Source organism: Lissotriton helveticus, chromosome 11 (assembly GCF_964261635.1).
Source record: "Lissotriton helveticus chromosome 11, aLisHel1.1, whole genome shotgun sequence".
Taxonomy (NCBI): Eukaryota; Metazoa; Chordata; class Amphibia; order Caudata; family Salamandridae; genus Lissotriton; species Lissotriton helveticus.
Genome location: NC_136072.1, coordinates 361497717 through 361519995, shown reverse-complemented (window position 1 = coordinate 361519995; position 22279 = coordinate 361497717).

The following is a 22279-nucleotide window of genomic DNA, read 5'->3' as shown; positions in this document are numbered from 1 at the left end:
CCACTTTTACATTTTTTCGGCAAAAACAGGCAATGATATCCCATGGAGGAAATTAAAGTTACTGGTAGGGACAGTTAAAATTACTTTTCAGGATCAGTACTGGGCTCAAAGGTGCAGCACTGAGGTCTCTCCTGATAACAGGTGAGAAAATGGAAATAATTTGTTTGGCTGATTTTAGGGGTCTATGTGTAAGTTTCGAAAATGGACACAGAAATTTTCTCTTCAAAAACAGGCAATGATATCCTATGGAGGAAATTCCTCTTGCTGGTAGGGGCAGTTAAAGTTACTTTTCATGATCAGTACTGGTCTTAAAGGTGCAGCACTGAGGTGTCTCCTGATAACAGGTGAGAAAATCGGAATTCATGGTTCGGCTGATTTCAGGGGAAGTTGTTTGAGTTTCGAAAATGGACACAGACATTTTTTCGGCAAAAAAAGGCAGATATCCTATGGCGGAAATTCAAGTTACTGGTAGGGACAGTTAAAATTACTTTTCAGGATCAGTACTGGGCTCAAAGGTGCAGCACTGAGGTTTCTCCTGATAACAGGTGAGAAAAACAGAATTCGTAGTTTGGCTGATTTTAGGGGAATTTTTGTAAGTTTCAAAAATGGCCACTTTACATTTTTTTGGGCAAAAACAGGCAATGATATCCTTTGGAGGAAATTCAAGTTACTGGTAGGGATAGTTAATATTACTTTTCAGGGTCAGTACTGGGCTCAAAGGTACAGCACTGCGGTCTCTCCAAATAACAGGTGAGAAAATAGAAATTCATAGTTCGGCTGATTTTAGGGGAATATTTGTAAGTTGCGAAAATGGACCCAGAAATGTTCTCTTCAAAAACAGGCAATGATATCCTAAGAAGGAAATTCAAGTTACTGCTAGGGACAGTTAAAATTACTTTTCAGGATCAGTACTGGGCTCAAAGTTGCAGCACTGAGGTGTCTCCTGATAACAGGTGAGAAAATGGGAATACAGTGGTCGGCTGATTTAAGGGTAATATTTGTACGTTTCAAAAATGGACACAGAAGTTTTTTCGGCAAAAACAAGCAATTATAACCTATGGAGGAAATTCATGTTACTGGTAGGGGCAGTTAAAATTACTTTTCATGATCAGTACAGGGCTCAAAGGTGCAGCACTGAGGTATCTCCTGATAACAGGTGAGAAAATGGGAATTCTGTGTTCGGCTGATTTTAGGGGAATATTTGTAAGTTTCAAAAATGAACACACAACTTTTTTCGGCAATGTTATCCTATGAAGGAAATTCAAATTACTGGTAGGGACACTTAAAATTACTTTTCAGGAACAGTACTGGGCTCAAAGATGCAGCATTGAGGTCTCTCCTGATAACAGGTGAGAAAATCAGAATTTGTAACTTGGCTGATGTTAGGGGAATTTTGGTAAGTTTCAAAATTTCCACTTTTAAATTTTTTCAGCAAAAACAGGCAATGATATCCCATGGAGGAAATTCAAGTTACTGGTAGGGACAGTTAAAATTACTTTTCAGGATCAGTACTGGGCTCAAAGGTGCAGCACTGAGGTCTCTCCTGATAACAGGTGAGAAAATGGAAATTCATAGTTCAGCTGATTTTAGGGGTCTATGTGTAAGTTTCGAAAATGGACACAGAAATGTTCTCTTCAAAAACAGGCAATGATATCCTATGGAGGAAATTCATCTTGCTGGTAGGGGCAGTTAAAATTACTTTTCATGATCAGTACTGGGCTCAAATGTGCAGCACTGAGGTGTCTCCTGATAACAGGTGAGAAAATCGGAATTCATAGTTCGGCTGATTTCAGGGGAAGTTGTTTGAGTTTCGAAAATGGACACAGAAATTTTTTCGGCAAAAAAAGGCAGATATCCTATGGCGGAAATTCAAGTTACTGGTAGGGACAGTTAACATTACTTTTCAGGATCAGTACTGGGCTCAAAGGTGCAGCACTGAGGAGTCTCCTGATAACAGATGAGAAAATCGGAATTCATAGTTCGCCTGATTTTAAGGGAAGTTGTTTGATTTTCGAAAATGGACACTGACATTTTTTCGGCAAAAACAGGCAATGATATACTATGGAGGAAATTCAAGGTACTGGTAGGGACAGTTAACATTACTTTTCAGGATCAGTACTGGGCTCAAACGTGCAGAACTGAGGTCTCTCCTGATAACAGGTGAGAAAATGGGAATTCATAGTTCGGCTGATTTTAGGGGAATATTTGTAAGTTTTAAAAATAGACAGAAATTTTCTCTGCAAAAACAGGCAATGATATCCTATGGAGGAAATTCATGTTACCAGTAGGGACAGTTAAAATTACTTTTCATGATCAGTCCTGGGTTCAAAGGTGCAGCACTGAGGTCTCTCCTGATAACAGGTGACAAAATCGGAATTCATAGTTCGTCTGATTTTAGGGGAATTTTTATAAGTTTCAAAAATGGACACTTGGCAAAAGCAGGCAATGAAATCCTATGGAGGAAATTCAAGTTACTGGTAGGGACAGTTAAAAATACTTTTCAGGATCAGTACTGGGCTCAAAGGTGCAGCACCGAGGTGTCTCCTGATAACAGGTGAGAAAATCGGAATTCATAGTTCAGCTGATTTTAGGGGAATGTTTGTAAGTTTCAAAAATGAACACACAAATGTTTTCGGCAATGATATCCTATGAAGGAAATTCATGTTACTGGTAGGGACAGTTAAAATTACTTTTCAGGATCATAACTGGGCTCAGAGGTGCTGCATTGAGGTCTTTCCTGATAACAGGGGAGAAAATGGGAATTCAGAGTTCGGCTGATTTTAGGGGAATTTCTGTAGGTTTCTTAAAAATAGACACAGACATTTTATTGGCAAAACAGGCACTGAAATTCTGTGGAGGAAATTCAAGTTACTGCTAGGGACAGTTAAAATTACTTTTCAGGATCAGTACTGGGCTCAAAGTTGCAGCACTGAGGTCTCTCCTGATAACAGGTGAGAAAATGGGAATACAGTGGTCGGCTGATTTAAGGGTAATATTTGTAAGTTTCAAAAATGGCCACAGAAGTTTTTTCGGCAAAACAAGCAATTATAACCTATGGAGGAAATTCATGTTACTGGTAGTGGCAGTTAAAATTACTTTTCAGGAATATTTGTAGGTTTCAAAAATGAACACACAAATTTTTTCGGCAATGGTATCCTATGAAGGAAATTCAAGTTACTGGTAGGGACAGTTAAAATTACTTTTCAGGAACAGTACTGGGCTCAAAGGTGCAGCACTGCGGTCTTTCCTGATAACAGGTGAGAAAATCAGAATTCGTAACTTGGCTGATTTTAGGGGAATTTTTGTAAGTTTCAAAATGTCCACTTTTAAATTTTTTCGGCAAAAACAGGCAATGATATCCCATGGAGGAAATTCAAGTTACTGGTAGGGACAGTTAAAATTACTTTTCAGGATCAGTACTGGGCTCAAAGGGGGAGCACTGAGGTCTCTCCTGATAGGTGAGAAAATGGAAATTCATAGTTCGGCTGATTTTAGGGGTCTATTTGTAAGTTTCGAAAATGGACACAGAAATGTTCTCTTCAAAAACAGGCAATGATATCCTATGGAGGAAATTCATGTTGCTGGTAGGGGCAGTTAAAATTACTTTTCATGATCAGTACTGGGCTCAAAGGTGCAGCACTGAGGTCTCTCCTGATAACAGGTGAGGAAATGGGAATTCATAGTTCGGCTGATTTTAGGGGAATATTTGTAAGTTTTAAAAATAGACACAGAAATTTTCTCTGCAAAAACAGGCAATGATATCCTATGGAGGAAATTCAAGTTACTGCTAGGTACAGTTAAAATTACTTTTCAGGATCAAAACTGGGCTAAAAAGGTACAGCACTGAGGTCTCTCCTGATAACAGTTGACAAAATGGGAATTCTTAGTTCGGCTAATTTAAGGGGAATATTTGTAAGTTTCAAAAATGGACACAAATTTTTTCGGCAAAAACAGGCAACAATATCCTATGAAGGAAATTCATGTTACCAGTAGGGACAGTTAAAATTACTTTTCATGATCAGTCCTGGGCTCAAAGGTGCAGCACTGAGGTCTCTCCTGATAACAGGTGACAAAATCGGAATTCATAGTTCGTCTGATTTTAGGGGAATTTTTATAAGTTTCAAAAATGGACACTTGGCAAAAGCAGGCAATGAAATCCTATAGAGGAAATTCAAGTTACTGGTAGGGACAGTTAAAATTACTTTTCAGGATCATAACTGGGCTCAGAGGTGCTGCATTGAGGTCTTTCCTGATAACAGGTGAGAAAAAGGGAATTCAGAGTTCGGCTGATTTTAGGGGAATTTCTGTAGGTTTCAAAAACTAGACACTTAGAAATTTTATTGGCAAAACAGGCAATGAAATTCTGTGGAGAAAATTCAAGTTACTGGTAGGGACAGTTAAAATTACTTTTCATGATCAGTACTGGGCTCAAAGGTGCAGCACTGAGGTCTCTCCTGATAACAGGTGAGGAAATGGGAATTCATAGTTCGGCTGATTTTAGGGGAATATTTGTAAGTTTTAAAAATAGACACAGAAATGTTCTCTCCAAAAACAGGCAATGATATCCTATGGAGGAAATTCAAGTTACTGCTAGGGACAGTTAAAATTACTTTTCAGGATCAGTACTGGGCTCAAAGGTGCAGCACTGAGGTCTCTCCTGATAACAGGTGAGGAAATGGGAATTCATAGTTCGGCTGATTTTAGGGGAATATTTGTAAGTTTTAAAAATAGACACAGAAATGTTCTCTCCAAAAACAGGCAATGATATCCTATGGAGGAAATTCAAGTTACTGCTAGGCACAGTTAAAATTACTTTTCAGGATCAGTACTGGGCTCAAAGTTGCAGCACTGAGGTGTCTCCTGATAACAGGTGAGAAAATCGGAATTCATGGTTCGGCTGATTTCAGGGGAAGTTGTTTGAGTTTCGAAAATGGACACAGAAACTTGTTCGGCAAAAAAAGGCAGATATCCTATGGCGGAAATTCAAGTTACTGGTAGGGACAGTTAAAATTACTTTTCAGGATCAGTACTGGGCTCAAAGGTGCAGCACTGAGGTTTCTCCTGATAACAGGTGAGAAAAACAGAATTCGTAGTTTGGCTGATTTTAGGGGAATTTTTGTAAGTTTCAAAAATGGCCACTTTAAATTTTTTTGGCCAAAAACAGGCAATGATATCCTTTGGAGGAAATTCAAGTTACTGGTAGGGATAGTTAATATTACTTTTTAGGGTCAGTACTGGGCTCAAAGGTACAGCACTGCGGTATCTCCAAATAACAGGTGAGAAAATGGAAATTCATAGTTCGGCTGATTTTAGGGGAATATTTGTAAGTTTTAAAAATAGACACAGAAATGTTCTCTCCAAAAACAGGCAATGATATCCTGTGGAGGAAATTCAAGTTACTGCTAGGGACAGTTAAAATTACTTTTCAGGATCAGTACTGGGCTCAAAGTTGCAGCACTGAGGTCTCTCCTGATAAAATGTGAGAAAATGGGAATACAGTGGTCGGCTGATTTATGGGTAATATTTGTAAGTTTCAAAAATGGACACAGAAGTTTTTTCGGCAAAAACAAGCAATTATAACCTATGGAGGAAATACATGTTACTGGTAGGGGCATTTAAAATTACTTTTCTTGATCAGTACTGGGCTCAAAGGTGCAGCACTGAGGTCTCTCCCGATAACAGGTAAGAAAATGGGAATTCTGAGTTTGGCTGATTTTAGGGGAATATTTGTAAGTTTCAAAAATGGACACAGAAATTTTTTCGGCAATGATATCCTATGAACGAAATTCAAGTTACTGGTAGGGACAGTTACAATTACTTTTCAGGAACAGTACTGGGCTCAAAGGTGCAGCACTGAGGTTTCTCCTGATAACAGGTGAGAAAAACAGAATTCGTAGTTTGGCTGATTTTAGGGGAATTTTTGTAAGTTTCAAAAATGGCCACTTTAAATTTTTTGGGGCAAAAACAGGCAATGATATCCTTTGGAGGAAATTCAAGTTACTGGTAGGGATAGTTAAAATTACTTTTCAGGGTCAGTACTGGGCTCAAAGGTACAGCACTGCGGTCTCTCCAAATAACAGGTGAGAAAATGGAAATTCATAGTTCGGCTGATTTTAGGGGAATATTTGTAAGTTGCGAAAATGGACCCAGAAATGTTCTCTTCAAAAACAGGCAATGATATCCTAAGAAGGAAATTCAAGTTACTGCTAGGGACAGTTAAAATTACTTTTCAGGATCAGTACTGGGCTCAAACTTGCAGCACTGAGGTCTCTCCTGATAACAGGTGAGAAAATGGGAATACAGTGGTCGGCTGATTTAAGGGTAATATTTGTAAGTTTCAAAAATGGACACAGAAGTTTTTTCGGCAAAAACAAGCAATTATAACCTATGGAGGAAATTCATGTTACTGGTAGGGGCAGTTAAAATTACTTTTCATGATCAGTACAGGGCTCAAAGGTGCAGCACTGAGGTCTCTCCTGATAACAGGTGAGAAAATGGGAATTCTGTGTTCGGCTGATTTTAGGGGAATATTTGTAAATTTCAAAAATGAACACACAACTTTTTTCGGCAATGTTATCCTATGAAGGAAATTCAAATTACTGGTAGGGACAGTTAAAATTACTTTTCAGGAACAGTACTGGGCTCAAAGGTGCAGCACTGAGGTCTCTCCTGATAACAGGTGAGAAAATAAGAATTTGTAACTTGGCTGATGTTAGGGGAATTTTTGTAAGTTTCAAAATATCCACTTTTAAATTTTTTCGGCAAAAACAGGCAATGATATCCCATGGAGGAAATTCAAGTTACTGGTAGGGACAGTTAAAATTACTTTTCAGGATCAGTACTGGGCTCAAAGGTGCAGCACTGAGGTCTCTCCTGATAACAGGTGAGAAAATGGAAATTCATAGTTCGGCTGATTTTAGGGGTCTATGTGTAAGTTTCGAAAATGGACACAGAAATTTTCTCTTCAAAAACAGGCAATGATATCCTATGGAGGAAATTCATCTTGCTGGTAGGGGCAGTTAAAATTACTTTTCATGATCAGTACTGGGCTCAAAGGTGCAGCACTGAGGTGTCTCCTGATAACAGGTGAGAAAATCGGAATTCATAGTTCAGCTGATTTCAGGTGAAATTTCTGTAAGTTTCAAAAATAGACAGTTAGAAATTGTATTGGCAAAACAGGCAATGAAATTCTGTGGAGGAAATTCAAGTTACTGGTAGGGACAGTTAAAATTACTTTTCAGGATCAGTACTGGGCTCAAAGGTGCAGCACTGAGGTTTCTCCTGATAACAGGTGAGAAAATGGGAATTCATGGTTCAGCTGATTTTAGGGGAATATTTATAAGTTTCGAAAAAGGACACAGAAATGTTCTCAGCAAAAACAGGCAATGATTTCCTATGGAGGAAAATCAAGTTACTGATAGGGACAGTTAAAATTACTTTTCAGGATAAGAACTGGGCTCAAAGGTGCAGCATTGAGGTCTTTCCTTTGTAAGTTTCGAAAAAGGACACAGACATTTTCTCAGCAAAAACAGGCAATGATTTCCTATGGAGGAAAATCAAGTTACTGATAGGGACAGTTAAAATTACTTTTCAGGATCAGAACTGGGCTCAAAGGTGCAGCATTGAGGTCTTTCCTGATAACAGGTGAGAAAATGGGAATTCTGAGTTCGGCTGATTTTAGGGGAATATTTGTAAGTTTCAAAAATGAACACACAAATGTTTTCGGCAATGATATCCTATGAAGGAAATTCAAGTTACTGGTAGGGACAGTTAAAATTACTTTTCAGGATCAGTACTGGGCTCAAAGGTGCAGCACTGAGGTCTCTCCTGATAACAGGTGGGAAAATGGGAATACAGTGGTCGGCTGATTTAAGGGTAATATTTGTAAGTTTCAAAAATGGACACAGAGGTTTTTTCGGCAAAAACAAGCAATTATAACCTATGGAGGAAATTCATGTTACTGGTAGGGGCAGTTAAAATTACTTTTCAGGAACAGTACTGGGCTCAAAGGTGCAGCACTGAGGTCTTTCCTGATAACAGGTGAGAAAATCAGAATTCGTAACTCGGCTGACTATAGGGGAATTTTTGTAAGTTTCAAAATTTCCACTTTTAAATTTTTTCGGCAAAAACAGGCAATGATATCCCATGGAGGAAATTCAACTTACTGGTAGGGACAGTTAAAATTACTTTTCAGGATCAGTACTTGGCTCAAAGGTGGAGCACTGAGGTCTCTCCAGATAACAGGTGAGAAAATGGAAATTCATAGTTCGGCTGATTTTAGAAGTCTATTTGTAAGTTTCGAAAATGGACACAGAAATTTTCTCTTCAAAAACAGGCAATGATATCCTATGGAGGAAATTCATGTTGCTGGTACGGGCAGTTAAAATTACTTTTCATGATCAGTACTGGGCTCAAAGGTGCAGCACTGAGGTCTCTCCTGATAACAGGTGAGGAAATGGGAATTCATAGTTCGGCTGATTTTAGGGGAATTTCTGTAGGTTTTAAAAATAGACACTTAGAAATGTTATTGGCAAAACATGCAATGAAATTCTGTGGAGGAAATTCAAGTTACTGGTAGGGACAGCTAAAATTTCTTTTCAGGAACAGTACTGGGCTCAAAGGTGCAGCACTGAGGTCTCTCCTGATAACAGGTGAGAAAATGGGAATTCATACTTCGGCTGATTTTAGGGGAATATCTGTAAGTTTCAAAAATGGACACAGAAATTTTTTCGGCAAAAACAGGCAATGATATCCTATGGAGGAAATTCAAGTTACTGATAGGCACAGAGAAAATTAATTTTTAGGATCAGTACTGGGCTCAAAGGTGCAGCACTGAGGTATCTCCTGATAACAGGTGAGAACATGGAAATTCACAGTTCGGCTGATTTTAGGGGAATATTTGTCAGTTTTGAAAATGGACACAGAAATTTTCTCTTCAAAAATAGGCAATCATATCCTAAGGAGGAAATTCATCTTGCTGGTAGGGGCAGTTAAAATTACTTTTCATGATCAGTACTGGGTTTAAAGGTGCAGCACTGAGGTGTCTCCTGATAACAGGTGAGAAAATCGGAATTCATAGTTCGGCTGATTTCAGGGGAAGTTGTTTGAGTTTCGAAAATGGACACAGAAATTTTTTCGCCAAAAAAAGACAGATATCCTATGGCGGAAATTCAAGTTACTGGTAGGGACAGTTAACATTACTTTTAAGGATCAGTACTGGGCTCAAAGGTGCAGCACTGAGGAGTCTCCTAATAAAAGATGAGAAAATCAGAATTCATAGTTCGCCTGATTTTAAGGGAAGTTGTTTGATTTTCGAAAATGGACACTGACATTTTTTCGGCAAAAACAGGCAATGATATACTATGGAGGAAATTCAAGGTACTGGTAGGGACAGTTAACATTACTTTTCAGGATCAGTACTGGGCTCAAACGTGCAGAACTGAGGTCTCTTCTGATAACAGGTGAGAAAATGGGAATTCATAGTTCGGCTGATTTTAGGGGAATATTTGTAAGTTTTAAAAATAGACAGAAATGTTCTCTCCAAAAACAGGCAATGATATCCTATGGAGGAAGATCAAGTTACTGCTAGGGACAGTTAAAAATACTTTTCAGGATCAGTACTGGGCTCAAAGGTGCAGCACTGAGGTGTCTCCTGATAACAGGTGAGAAAATGGGAATTCATAGTTCAGCTGATTTTAGGGGAATGTTTGTAAGTTTCAAAAATGAACACACAAATTTTTTCGGCAATGATATCCTATGAAGGAAATTCAAGTTACTGGTAGGGACAGTTAAAATTACTTTTCAGGATCATAACTGGGCTCAGAGGTGCTGCATTGAGGTCCTTCCTGATAACAGGTGAGAAAATGGGAATTCAGAGTTCGGCTGATTTTAGGGGAATATTTGTAAGTTTTAAAAATAGACAGAAATGTTCTCTCCAAAACAGGCAATGATATCCTATGGAGGAAGATCAAGTTACTGCTAGGGACAGTTAAAATTACTTTTCAGGATCAGTACTGGGCTCAAAGTTGCAGCACTGAGGTCTCTCCTGATAACAGGTGAGAAAATGGGAATACAGTGGTCGGCTGATTTGAGAGTAATATTTGTAAGTTTCAAAAATGGACACAGAAGTTTTTTCGGCAAAAACAAGCAATTATAACCTATGGAGGAAATTCAAGTTACTGGTAGGGACAGTTAAAATTACTTTTCAGGATCAGTACTGGGCTCAAAGGGGGAGCACTGAGGTCTCTCCTGATAACAGGTGAGAAAATGGAAATTCATAGTTCGGCTGATTTTAGGGGTCTATTTGTAAGTTTCGAAAAAGGACACTGAAATGTTCTCTTCAAAAACAGGCAATGATATCCTATGGAGGAAATTCATGTTGCTGGTAGGGGCAGTTAAAACTACTTTTCATGATCAGTACTGGGCTCAAAGGTGCAGCACTGAGGTTTCTCCTGATAACAGGTGAGAAAATGGGAATTCATGGTTCATCTGATTTTAGGGGAATATTTATAAGTTTCGAAAAAGGACACAGAAATGTTCTCAGCAAAAACAGGCAATGATTTCCTATGGAGGAAAATCAAGTTACTGATAGGGACAGTTAAAATTACTTTTCAGGATCAGAACTGGGCTCAAAGGTGCAGCATTGAGGTCTTTCCTGATAACAGGTGAGAAAATGGGAATTCTGAGTTCGGCTGATTTTAGGGGAATATTTGTAAGTTTCAAAAATGAACACACAAATTTTTTCGGCAATGATATCCTATGAAGGAAATTCAAGTGCTGGTAGGGACAGTTAAAATTACTTTTCAGGATCAGTACTGGGCTCAAAGGTGCAGCACTGAGGTCTCTCCTAATAACAGGTGAGAAAATGGGAATTCAGAGTTCGGCTGATTTTAGGTGGAATTTCTGTAAGTTTCAAAAATAGACACAGAAATTTTATTGGCAAAACAGGCAATGAAATTCTGTGGAGGAAATTCAAGTTACTGGTAGGGACAGTTCAAATTACTTTTCAGGATCAGTACTTGGCTCAAAGGTACAGCACTGAGGTCTCTCCTGATAACAGGTGAGAAAATGGGAATTCATAGTTCGGCTGATTTTAGGGGAATATTTGTAAGTTTTAAAAATAGACAGAAATGTTCTCTCCAAAAACAGGCAATCATATCCTATGGAGGAAATTCAAGTTACTGCTAGGGACAGTTAAAATTACTTTTCAGGATCAGTACTGGGCTCAAAGTTGCAGCACTGAGGTCTCTCCTGATAACAGGTGGGAAAATGGGAATACAGTGGTCGGCTGATTTAAGGGTAATATTTGTAAGTTTCAAAAATGGACACAGAAGTTTTTTCGGCAAAAACAAGCAATTATAACCTATGGAGGAAATTCATGTTACTGGTAGGGGCAGTTAAAATTACTTTTCAGGAACAGTACTGGGCTCAAAGGTGCAGCACTGAGGTCTTTCCTGATAACAGGTGAGAAAATCAGAATTCGTAACTCGGCTGACTATAGAGGAATTTTTGTAAGTTTCAAAATTTCCACTTTTAAATTTTTTCGGCAAAAACAGGCAATGATATCCCATGGAGGAAATTCAACTTACTGGTAGGGACAGTTAAAATTACTTTTCAGGATCAGTACTGGGCTCAAAGGTGGAGCACTGAGGTCTCTCCTGATAACAGGTGAGAAAATGGAAATTCATAGTTCGGCTGATTTTAGGGGTCTATTTGTAAGTTTCGAAAATGGACACAGAAATTTTCTCTTCAAAAACAGGCAATGATATCCTATGGAGGAAATTCATGTTGCTGGTACGGGCAGTTAAAATTACTTTTCATGATCAGTACTGGGCTCAAAGGTGCAGCACTGAGGTCTCTCCTGATAACAGGTGAGGAAATGGGAATTCATAGTTCGGCTGATTTTAGGGGAATTTCTGTAGGTTTCAAAAATAGACACTTAGAAATGTTATTGGCAAAACATGCAATGAAATTCTGTGGAGGAAATTCAAGTTACTGGTAGGGACAGCTAAAATTACTTTTCAGGAACAGTACTGGGCTCAAAGGTGCAGCACTGAGGTCTCTCCTGATAACAGGTGAGAAAATGGGAATTCATACTTCGGCTGATTTTAGGGGAATATCTGTAAGTTTCAAAAATGGACACAGAAATTTTTTCGGCAAAAACAGGCAATGATATCCTATGGAGGAAATTCAAGTTACTGATAGGCACAGAGAAAATTAATTTTTAGGATCAGTACTGGGCTCAAAGGTGCAGCACTGAGGTATCTCCTGATAACAGGTGAGAACATGGAAATTCACAGTTCGGCTGATTTTAGGGGAATATTTGTCAGTTTTGAAAATGGACACAGAAATTTTCTCTTCAAAAATAGGCAATCATATCCTAAGGAGGAAATTTAAGTTACTGCTAGGGACAGTTAAAATTACTTTTCAGTATCAGTACTGGGCTCAAAGTTGCAGCACTGAGGTCTCTCCTGATAATAGGTGAGAAAATGGGAATACAAAGTTCGGCTGATTTAAGGGGAATATTTGTAAGTTTCAAAAATGGACACAGAAATTTATTCGGCAAAAACAGGCAATGATATCCTATGGAGGAAATTCATGTAGTGGTAGAGACAGTTAAAATTACTTTTCAGGATCAGTACTGGGCTCAAAGGTGCAGCACTGAGGAGTCTCCTGATAACAGATGAGAAAATCAGAATTCATAGTTCGCCTGATTTTATGGGAAGTTGTTTGAGTTTCGAAAATGGACACTGACATTTTTTCGGTAAAAACAAGCAATGATATACTATGGAGGAAATTCAAGGTACTGGTAGGGACAGTCAACATTACTTTTCAGGATCAGTACTGGGCTCAAACGTGCAGAACTGAGGTCTCTCCTGATAACAGGTGAGAAAATGGGAATTCATAGTTCGGCTGATTTTAGGGGAATATTTGTAAGTTTTAAAAATAGACACAGACATTTTCTCTGCAAAAACAGGCAATGATATCCTATGGAGGAAATTCAAGTTACTGCTAGGGACAGTTAAAATTACTTTTCAGGATCAAAACTGGGCTTAAAAGGTACAGCACTGAGGTCTCTCCTGATAACAGATGACAAAATGGGAATTCTTAGTTCGGCTGATTTAAGGGGAATTTTTGTAAGTTTAAAAAATGGACACAAATTTTTTCGGCAATAATATCCTATGGAGGAAATTCATGTTACCGGTAGGGACAGTTAAAATTACTTTTCATGATCAGTCCTGGGCTCAAAGTAGTAGCACTGAGGTCTCTCCTGATAACAGGTGAGAAAATGGGAATTCATAGTTCGGCTGATTTTAGGGGAATATTTGTAAGTTGCGAAAATGGACCCAGAAATGTTCTCTTCAAAAACAGGCAATGATATCCTAAGAAGGAAATTCAAGTTACTGCTAGGGACAGTTAAAATTACTTTTCAGGATCAGTACTGGGCTCAAACTTGCAGCACTGAGGTCTCTCCTGATAACAGGTGAGAAAATGGGAATACAGTGGTCGGCTGATTTAAGGGTAATATTTGTAAGTTTCAAAAATGGACACAGAAGTTTTTTCGGCAAAAACAAGCAATTATAACCTATGGAGGAAATTCATGTTACTGGTAGGGGCAGTTAAAATTACTTTTCATGATCAGTACAGGGCTCAAAGGTGCAGCACTGAGGTCTCTCCTGATAACAGGTGAGAAAATGGGAATTCTGTGTTCGGCTGATTTTAGGGGAATATTTGTAAATTTCAAAAATGAACACACAACTTTTTTCGGCAATGTTATCCTATGAAGGAAATTCAAATTACTGGTAGGGACAGTTAAAATTACTTTTCAGGAACAGTACTGGGCTCAAAGGTGCAGCACTGAGGTCTCTCCTGATAACAGGTGAGAAAATAAGAATTTGTAACTTGGCTGATGTTAGGGGAATTTTTGTAAGTTTCAAAATATCCACTTTTAAATTTTTTCGGCAAAAACAGGCAATGATATCCCATGGAGGAAATTCAAGTTACTGGTAGGGACAGTTAAAATTACTTTTCAGGATCAGTACTGGGCTCAAGGGTGCAGCACTGAGGTCTCTCCTGATAACAGGTGAGAAAATTGAAATTCATAGTTCGGCTGATTTTAGGGGTCTATGTGTAAGTTTCGAAAATGGACACAGAAATTTTCTCTTCAAAAACAGGCAATGATATCCTATGGAGGAAATTCATCTTGCTGGTAGGGGCAGTTAAAATTACTTTTCATGATCAGTACTGGGCTCAAAGGTGCAGCACTGAGGTGTCTCCTGATAACAGGTGAGAAAATCGGAATTCATAGTTCGGCTGATTTCAGGGGAAGTTGTTTGAGTTTCGAAAATGGACACAGAAATTTTTTCGCCAAAAAAAGACAGATATCCTATGGCGGAAATTCAAGTTACTGGTAGGGACAGTTAACATTACTTTTAAGGATCAGTACTGGGCTCAAAGGTGCAGCACTGAGGAGTCTCCTAATAAAAGATGAGAAAATCAGAATTCATAGTTCGCCTGATTTTAAGGGAAGTTGTTTGATTTTCGAAAATGGACACTGACATTTTTTCGGCAAAAACAGGCAATGATATACTATGGAGGAAATTCAAGGTACTGGTAGGGACAGTTAACATTACTTTTCAGGATCAGTACTGGGCTCAAACGTGCAGAACTAAGGTCTCTTCTGATAACAGGTGAGAAAATGGGAATTCATAGTTCGGCTGATTTTAGGGGAATATTTGTAAGTTTTAAAAATAGACAGAAATGTTCTCTCCAAAAACAGGCAATGATATCCTATGGAGGAAGATCAAGTTACTGCTAGGGACAGTTAAAAATACTTTTCAGGATCAGTACTGGGCTCAAAGGTGCAGCACTGAGGTGTCTCCTGATAACAGGTGAGAAAATGGGAATTCATAGTTCAGCTGATTTTAGGGGAGTGTTTGTAAGTTTCAAAAATGAACACACAAATTTTTTCGGCAATGATATCCTATGAAGGAAATTCAAGTTACTGGTAGGGACAGTTAAAATTACTTTTCCGGATCATAACTGGGCTCAGAGGTGCTGCATTGAGGTCCTTCCTGATAACAGGTGAGAAAATGGGAATTCAGAGTTCGGCTGATTTTAGGGGAATATTTGTAAGTTTTAAAAATAGACAGAAATGTTCTCTCCAAAAACAGGCAATGATATCCTATGGAGGAAGATCAAGTTACTGCTAGGGACAGTTAAAATTACTTTTCAGGATCAGTACTGAGCTCAAAGTTGCAGCACTGAGGTCTCTCCTGATAACAGGTGAGAAAATGGGAATACAGTGGTCGGCTGATTTGAGAGTAATATTTGTAAGTTTCAAAAATGGACACAGAAGTTTTTTCGGCAAAAACAAGCAATTATAACCTATGGAGGAAATTCAAGTTACTGGTAGGGACAGTTAAAATTACTTTTCAGGATCAGTACTGGGCTCAAAGGGGGAGCACTGAGGTCTCTCCTGATAACAGGTGAGAAAATGGAAATTCATAGTTCGGCTGATTTTAGGGGTCTATTTGTAAGTTTCGAAAAAGGACACTGAAATGTTCTCTTCAAAAACAGGCAATGATATCCTATGGAGGAAATTCATGTTGCTGGTAGGGGCAGTTAAAACTACTTTTCATGATCAGTACTGGGCTCAAAGGTGCAGCACTGAGGTCTCTCCTGATAACAGGTGAGGAAATGGGAATTCATAGTTCGGCTGATTTTAGGGGAATATTTGTAAGTTTTAAAAATAGACACAGAAATGTTCTCTCCAAAAACAGGCAATGATATCCTGTGGAGGAAATTCAAGTTACTGGTAGGGACAGTTAAAATTACTTTTCAGGGACAGTACTGTGCTCAAAGGTGCAGCACTGAGGTCTCTCCTGATAACAGGTGAGAAAATGGGAATTCAGAGTTCAGCTGATTTCAGGTGAAATTTCTGTAAGTTTCAAAAATAGACAGTTAGAAATTGTATTGGCAAAACAGGCAATGAAATTCTGTGGAGGAAATTCAAGTTACTGGTAGGGACAGTTAAAATTACTTTTCAGGATCAGTACTGGGCTCAAAGGTGCAGCACTGAGGTTTCTCCTGATAACAGGTGAGAAAATGGGAATTCATGGTTCAGCTGATTTTAGGGGAATATTTATAAGTTTCGAAAAAGGACACAGAAATGTTCTCAGCAAAAACAGGCAATGATTTCCTATGGAGGAAAATCAAGTTACTGATAGGGACAGTTAAAATTACTTTTCAGGATAAGAACTGGGCTCAAAGGTGCAGCATTGAGGTCTTTCCTTTGTAAGTTTCGAAAAAGGACACAGACATTTTCTCAGCAAAAACAGGCAATGATTTCCTATGGAGGAAAATCAAGTTACTGATAGGGACAGTTAAAATTACTTTTCAGGATCAGAACTGGGCTCAAAGGTGCAGCATTGAGGTCTTTCCTGATAACAGGTGAGAAAATGGGAATTCTGAGTTCGGCTGATTTTAGGGGAATATTTGTAAGTTTCAAAAATGAACACACACATTTTTTCGGCAATGATATCCTATGAAGGAAATTCAAGTTACTGGTAGGGACAGTTAAAATTACTTTTCAGGATCAGTACTGGGCTCAAAGGTGCAGCACTGAGGTCTCTCCTGATAACAGGTGAGGAAATGGGAATTCATAGTTCGGCTGATTTTAGGGGAATTTCTGTAGGTTTTAAAAATAGACACTTAGAAATGTTATTGGCAAAACATGCAATGAAATTCTGTGGAGGAAATTCAAGTTACTGGTAGGGACAGTTCAAATTACTTTTCAGGATCAGTACTGGGCTCAAAGTTGCAGCACTGAGGTCTCTCCTGATAACAGGTGGGAAAATGGGAATACAGTGGTCGGCTGATTTAAGGGTAATATTTGTAAGTTTCAAAAATGGACACAGAAGTTTTTTCGGCAAAAACAAGCAATTATAACCTATGGAGGAAATTCATGTTACTGGTAGGGGCAGTTAAAATTACTTTTCAGGAACAGTACTGGGCTCAAAGGTGCAGCACTGAGGTCTTTCCTGATAACAGGTGAGAAAATCAGAATTCGTAACTCGGCTGACTATAGGGGAATTTTTGTAAGTTTCAAAATTTCCACTTTTAAATTTTTTCGGCAAAAACAGGCAATGATATCCCATGGAGGAAATTCAACTTACTGGTAGGGACAGTTAAAATTACTTTTCAGGATCAGTACTTGGCTCAAAGGTGGAGCCCTTTGGTCTCTCCAGATAACAGGTGAGAAAATGGAAATTCATAGTTCGGCTGATTTTAGAAGTCTATTTGTAAGTTTCGAAAATGGACACAGAAATTTTCTCTTCAAAAACAGGCAATGATATCCTATGGAGGAAATTCATGTTGCTGGTACGGGCAGTTAAAATTACTTTTCATGATCAGTACTGGGCTCAAAGGTGCAGCACTGAGGTCTCTCCTGATAACAGGTGAGGAAATGGGAATTCATAGTTCGGCTGATTTTAGGGGAATTTCTGTAGGTTTTAAAAATAGACACTTAGAAATGTTATTGGCAAAACATGCAATGAAATTCTGTGGAGGAAATTCAAGTTACTGGTAGGGACAGCTAAAATTTCTTTTCAGGAACAGTACTGGGCTCAAAGGTGCAGCACTGAGGTCTCTCCTGATAACAGGTGAGAAAATGGGAATTCATACTTCGGCTGATTTTAGGGGAATATCTGTAAGTTTCAAAAATGGACACAGAAATTTTTTCGGCAAAAACAGGCAATGATATCCTATGGAGGAAATTCAAGTTACTGATAGGCACAGAGAAAATTAATTTTTAGGATCAGTACTGGGCTCAAAGGTGCAGCACTGAGGTATCTCCTGATAACAGGTGAGAACATGGAAATTCACAGTTCGGCTGATTTTAGGGGAATATTTGTCAGTTTTGAAAATGGACACAGAAATTTTCTCTTCAAAAATAGGCAATCATATCCTAAGGAGGAAATTCATCTTGCTGGTAGGGGCAGTTAAAATTACTTTTCATGATCAGTACTGGGTTTAAAGGTGCAGCACTGAGGTGTCTCCTGATAACAGGTGAGAAAATCGGAATTCATAGTTCGGCTGATTTCAGGGGAAGTTGTTTGAGTTTCGAAAATGGACACAGAAATTTTTTCGCCAAAAAAAGACAGATATCCTATGGCGGAAATTCAAGTTACTGGTAGGGACAGTTAACATTACTTTTAAGGATCAGTACTGGGCTCAAAGGTGCAGCACTGAGGAGTCTCCTAATAAAAGATGAGAAAATCAGAATTCATAGTTCGCCTGATTTTAAGGGAAGTTGTTTGATTTTCGAAAATGGACACTGACATTTTTTCGGCAAAAACAGGCAATGATATACTATGGAGGAAATTCAAGGTACTGGTAGGGACAGTTAACATTACTTTTCAGGATCAGTACTGGGCTCAAACGTGCAGAACTGAGGTCTCTTCTGATAACAGGTGAGAAAATGGGAATTCATAGTTCGGCTGATTTTAGGGGAATATTTGTAAGTTTTAAAAATAGACAGAAATGTTCTCTCCAAAAACAGGCAATGATATCCTATGGAGGAAGATCAAGTTACTGCTAGGGACAGTTAAAAATACTTTTCAGGATCAGTACTGGGCTCAAAGGTGCAGCACTGAGGTGTCTCCTGATAACAGGTGAGAAAATGGGAATTCATAGTTCAGCTGATTTTAGGGGAATGTTTGTAAGTTTCAAAAATGAACACAAACATTTTTTCGGCAATGATATCCTATGAAGGAAATTCAAGTTACTGGTAGGGACAGTTAAAATTACTTTTCAGGATCATAACTGGGCTCAGAGGTGCTGCATTGAGGTCCTTCCTGATAACAGGTGAGAAAATGGGAATTCAGAGTTCGGCTGATTTTAGGGGAATATTTGTAAGTTTTAAAAATAGACAGAAATGTTCTCTCCAAAACAGGCAATGATATCCTATGGAGGAAGATCAAGTTACTGCTAGGGACAGTTAAAATTACTTTTCAGGATCAGTACTGGGCTCAAAGTTGCAGCACTGAGGTCTCTCCTGATAACAGGTGAGAAAATGGGAATACAGTGGTCGGCTGATTTGAGAGTAATATTTGTAAGTTTCAAAAATGGACACAGAAGTTTTTTCGGCAAAAACAAGCAATTATAACCTATGGAGGAAATTCAAGTTACTGGTAGGGACAGTTAAAATTACTTTTCAGGATCAGAACTGGGCTCAAAGGTGCAGCATTGAGGTCTTTCCTGATAACAGGTGAGAAAATGGGAATTCTGAGTTCGGCTGATTTTAGGGGAATATTTGTAAGTTTCAAAAATGAACACACAAATTTTTTCGGCAATGATATCCTATGAAGGAAATTCAAGTGCTGGTAGGGACAGTTAAAATTACTTTTCAGGATCAGTACTGGGCTCAAAGGTGCAGCACTGAGGTCTCTCCTAATAACAGGTGAGAAAATGGGAATTCAGAGTTCGGCTGATTTTAGGTGGAATTTCTGTAAGTTTCAAAAATAGACACAGAAATTTTATTGGCAAAACAGGCAATGAAATTCTGTGGAGGAAATTCAAGTTACTGGTAGGGACAGTTCAAATTACTTTTCAGGATCAGTACTTGGCTCAAAGGTACAGCACTGAGGTCTCTCCTGATAACAGGTGAGAAAATGGGAATTCATAGTTCGGCTGATTTTAGGGGAATATTTGTAAGTTTTAAAAATAGACAGAAATGTTCTCTCCAAAAACAGGCAATCATATCCTATGGAGGAAATTCAAGTTACTGCTAGGGACAGTTAAAATTACTTTTCAGGATCAGTACTGGGCTCAAAGTTGCAGCACTGAGGTCTCTCCTGATAACAGGTGGGAAAATGGGAATACAGTGGTCGGCTGATTTAAGGGTAATATTTGTAAGTTTCAAAAATGGACACAGAAGTTTTTTCGGCAAAAACAAGCAATTATAACCTATGGAGGAAATTCATGTTACTGGTAGGGGCAGTTAAAATTACTTTTCAGGAACAGTACTGGGCTCAAAGGTGCAGCACTGAGGTCTTTCCTGATAACAGGTGAGAAAATCAGAATTCGTAACTCGGCTGACTATAGAGGAATTTTTGTAAGTTTCAAAATTTTCACTTTTAAATTTTTTCGGCAAAACAGGCAATGATATCCCATGGAGGAAATTCAACTTACTGGTAGGGACAGTTAAAATTACTTTTCAGGATCAGTACTGGGCTCAAAGGTGGAGCACTGAGGTCTCTCCTGATAACAGGTGAGAAAATGGAAATTCATAGTTCGGCTGATTTTAGGGGTCTATTTGTAAGTTTCGAAAATGGACACAGAAATTTTCTCTTCAAAAACAGGCAATGATATCCTATGGAGGAAATTCATGTTGCTGGTACGGGCAGTTAAAATTACTTTTCATGATCAGTACTGGGCTCAAAGGTGCAGCACTGAGGTCTCTCCTGATAACAGGTGAGGAAATGGGAATTCATAGTTCGGCTGATTTTAGGGGAATTTCTGTAGGTTTCAAAAATAGACACTTAGAAATGTTATTGGCAAAACATGCAATGAAATTCTGTGGAGGAAATTCAAGTTACTGGTAGGGACAGCTAAAATTACTTTTCAGGAACAGTACTGGGCTCAAAGGTGCAGCACTGAGGTCTCTCCTGATAACAGGTGAGAAAATGGGAATTCATACTTCGGCTGATTTTAGGGGAATATCTGTAAGTTTCAAAAATGGACACAGAAATTTTTTCGGCAAAAACAGGCAATGATATCCTATGGAGGAAATTCAAGTTACTGATAGGCACAGAGAAAATTAATTTTTAGGATCAGTACTGGGCTCAAAGGTGCAGCACTGAGGTATCTCCTGATAACAGGTGAGAACATGGAAATTCACAGTTCGGCTGATTTTAGGGGAATATTTGTCAGTTTTGAAAATGGACACAGAAATTTTCTCTTCAAAAATAGGCAATCATATCCTAAGGAGGAAATTTAAGTTACTGCTAGGGACAGTTAAAATTACTTTTCAGGATCAGTACTGGGCTCAAAGTTGCAGCACTGAGGTCTCTCCTGATAATAGGTGAGAAAATGGGAATACAAAGTTCGGCTGATTTAAGGGGAATATTTGTAAGTTTCAAAAATGGACACAGAAATTTATTCGGCAAAAACAGGCAATGATATCCTATGGAGGAAATTCATGTAGTGGTAGAGACAGTTAAAATTACTTTTCAGGATCAGTACTGGGCTCAAAGGTGCAGCACTGAGGAGTCTCCTGATAACAGGTGAGAAAATGGAAATTCATAGTTCGGCTGATTTTAGGGGTCTATTTGTAAGTTTCGAAAATGGACAGAGAAATTTTCTCTTCAAAAACAGGCAATGATATCCTATGGAGGAAATTCATGTTGCTGGTACGGGCAGTTAAAATTACTTTTCATGATCAGTACTGGGCTCAAAGGTGCAGCACTGAGGTCTCTCCTGATAACAGGTGAGGAAATGGGAATTCATAGTTCGGCTGATTTTAGGGGAATTTCTGTAGGTTTCAAAAATAGACACTTAGAAATGTTATTGGCAAAACATGCAATGAAATTCTGTGGAGGAAATTCAAGTTACTGGTAGGGACAGCTAAAATTACTTTTCAGGAACAGTACTGGGCTCAAAGGTGCAGCACTGAGGTCTCTCCTGATAACAGGTGAGAAAATGGGAATTCATACTTCGGCTGATTTTAGGGGAATATCTGTAAGTTTCAAAAATGGACACAGAAATTTTTTCGGCAAAAACAGGCAATGATATCCTATGGAGGAAATTCAAGTTACTGATAGGCACAGAGAAAATTAATTTTTAGGATCAGTACTGGGCTCAAAGGTGCAGCACTGAGGTATCTCCTGATAACAGGTGAGAACATGGAAATTCACAGTTCGGCTGATTTTAGGGGAATATTTGTCAGTTTTGAAAATGGACACAGAAATTTTCTCTTCAAAAATAGGTAATCATATCCTAAGGAGGAAATTTAAGTTACTGCTAGGGACAGTTAAAATTACTTTTCAGGATCAGTACTGGGCTCAAAGTTGCAGCACTGAGGTCTCTCCTGATAATAGGTGAGAAAATGGGAATACAAAGTTCGGCTGATTTAAGGGGAATATTTGTAAGTTTCAAAAATGGACACAGAAATTTATTCGGCAAAAACAGGCAATGATATCCTATGGAGGAAATTCATGTAGTGGTAGAGACAGTTAAAATTACTTTTCAGGATCAGTACTGGGCTCAAAGGTGCAGC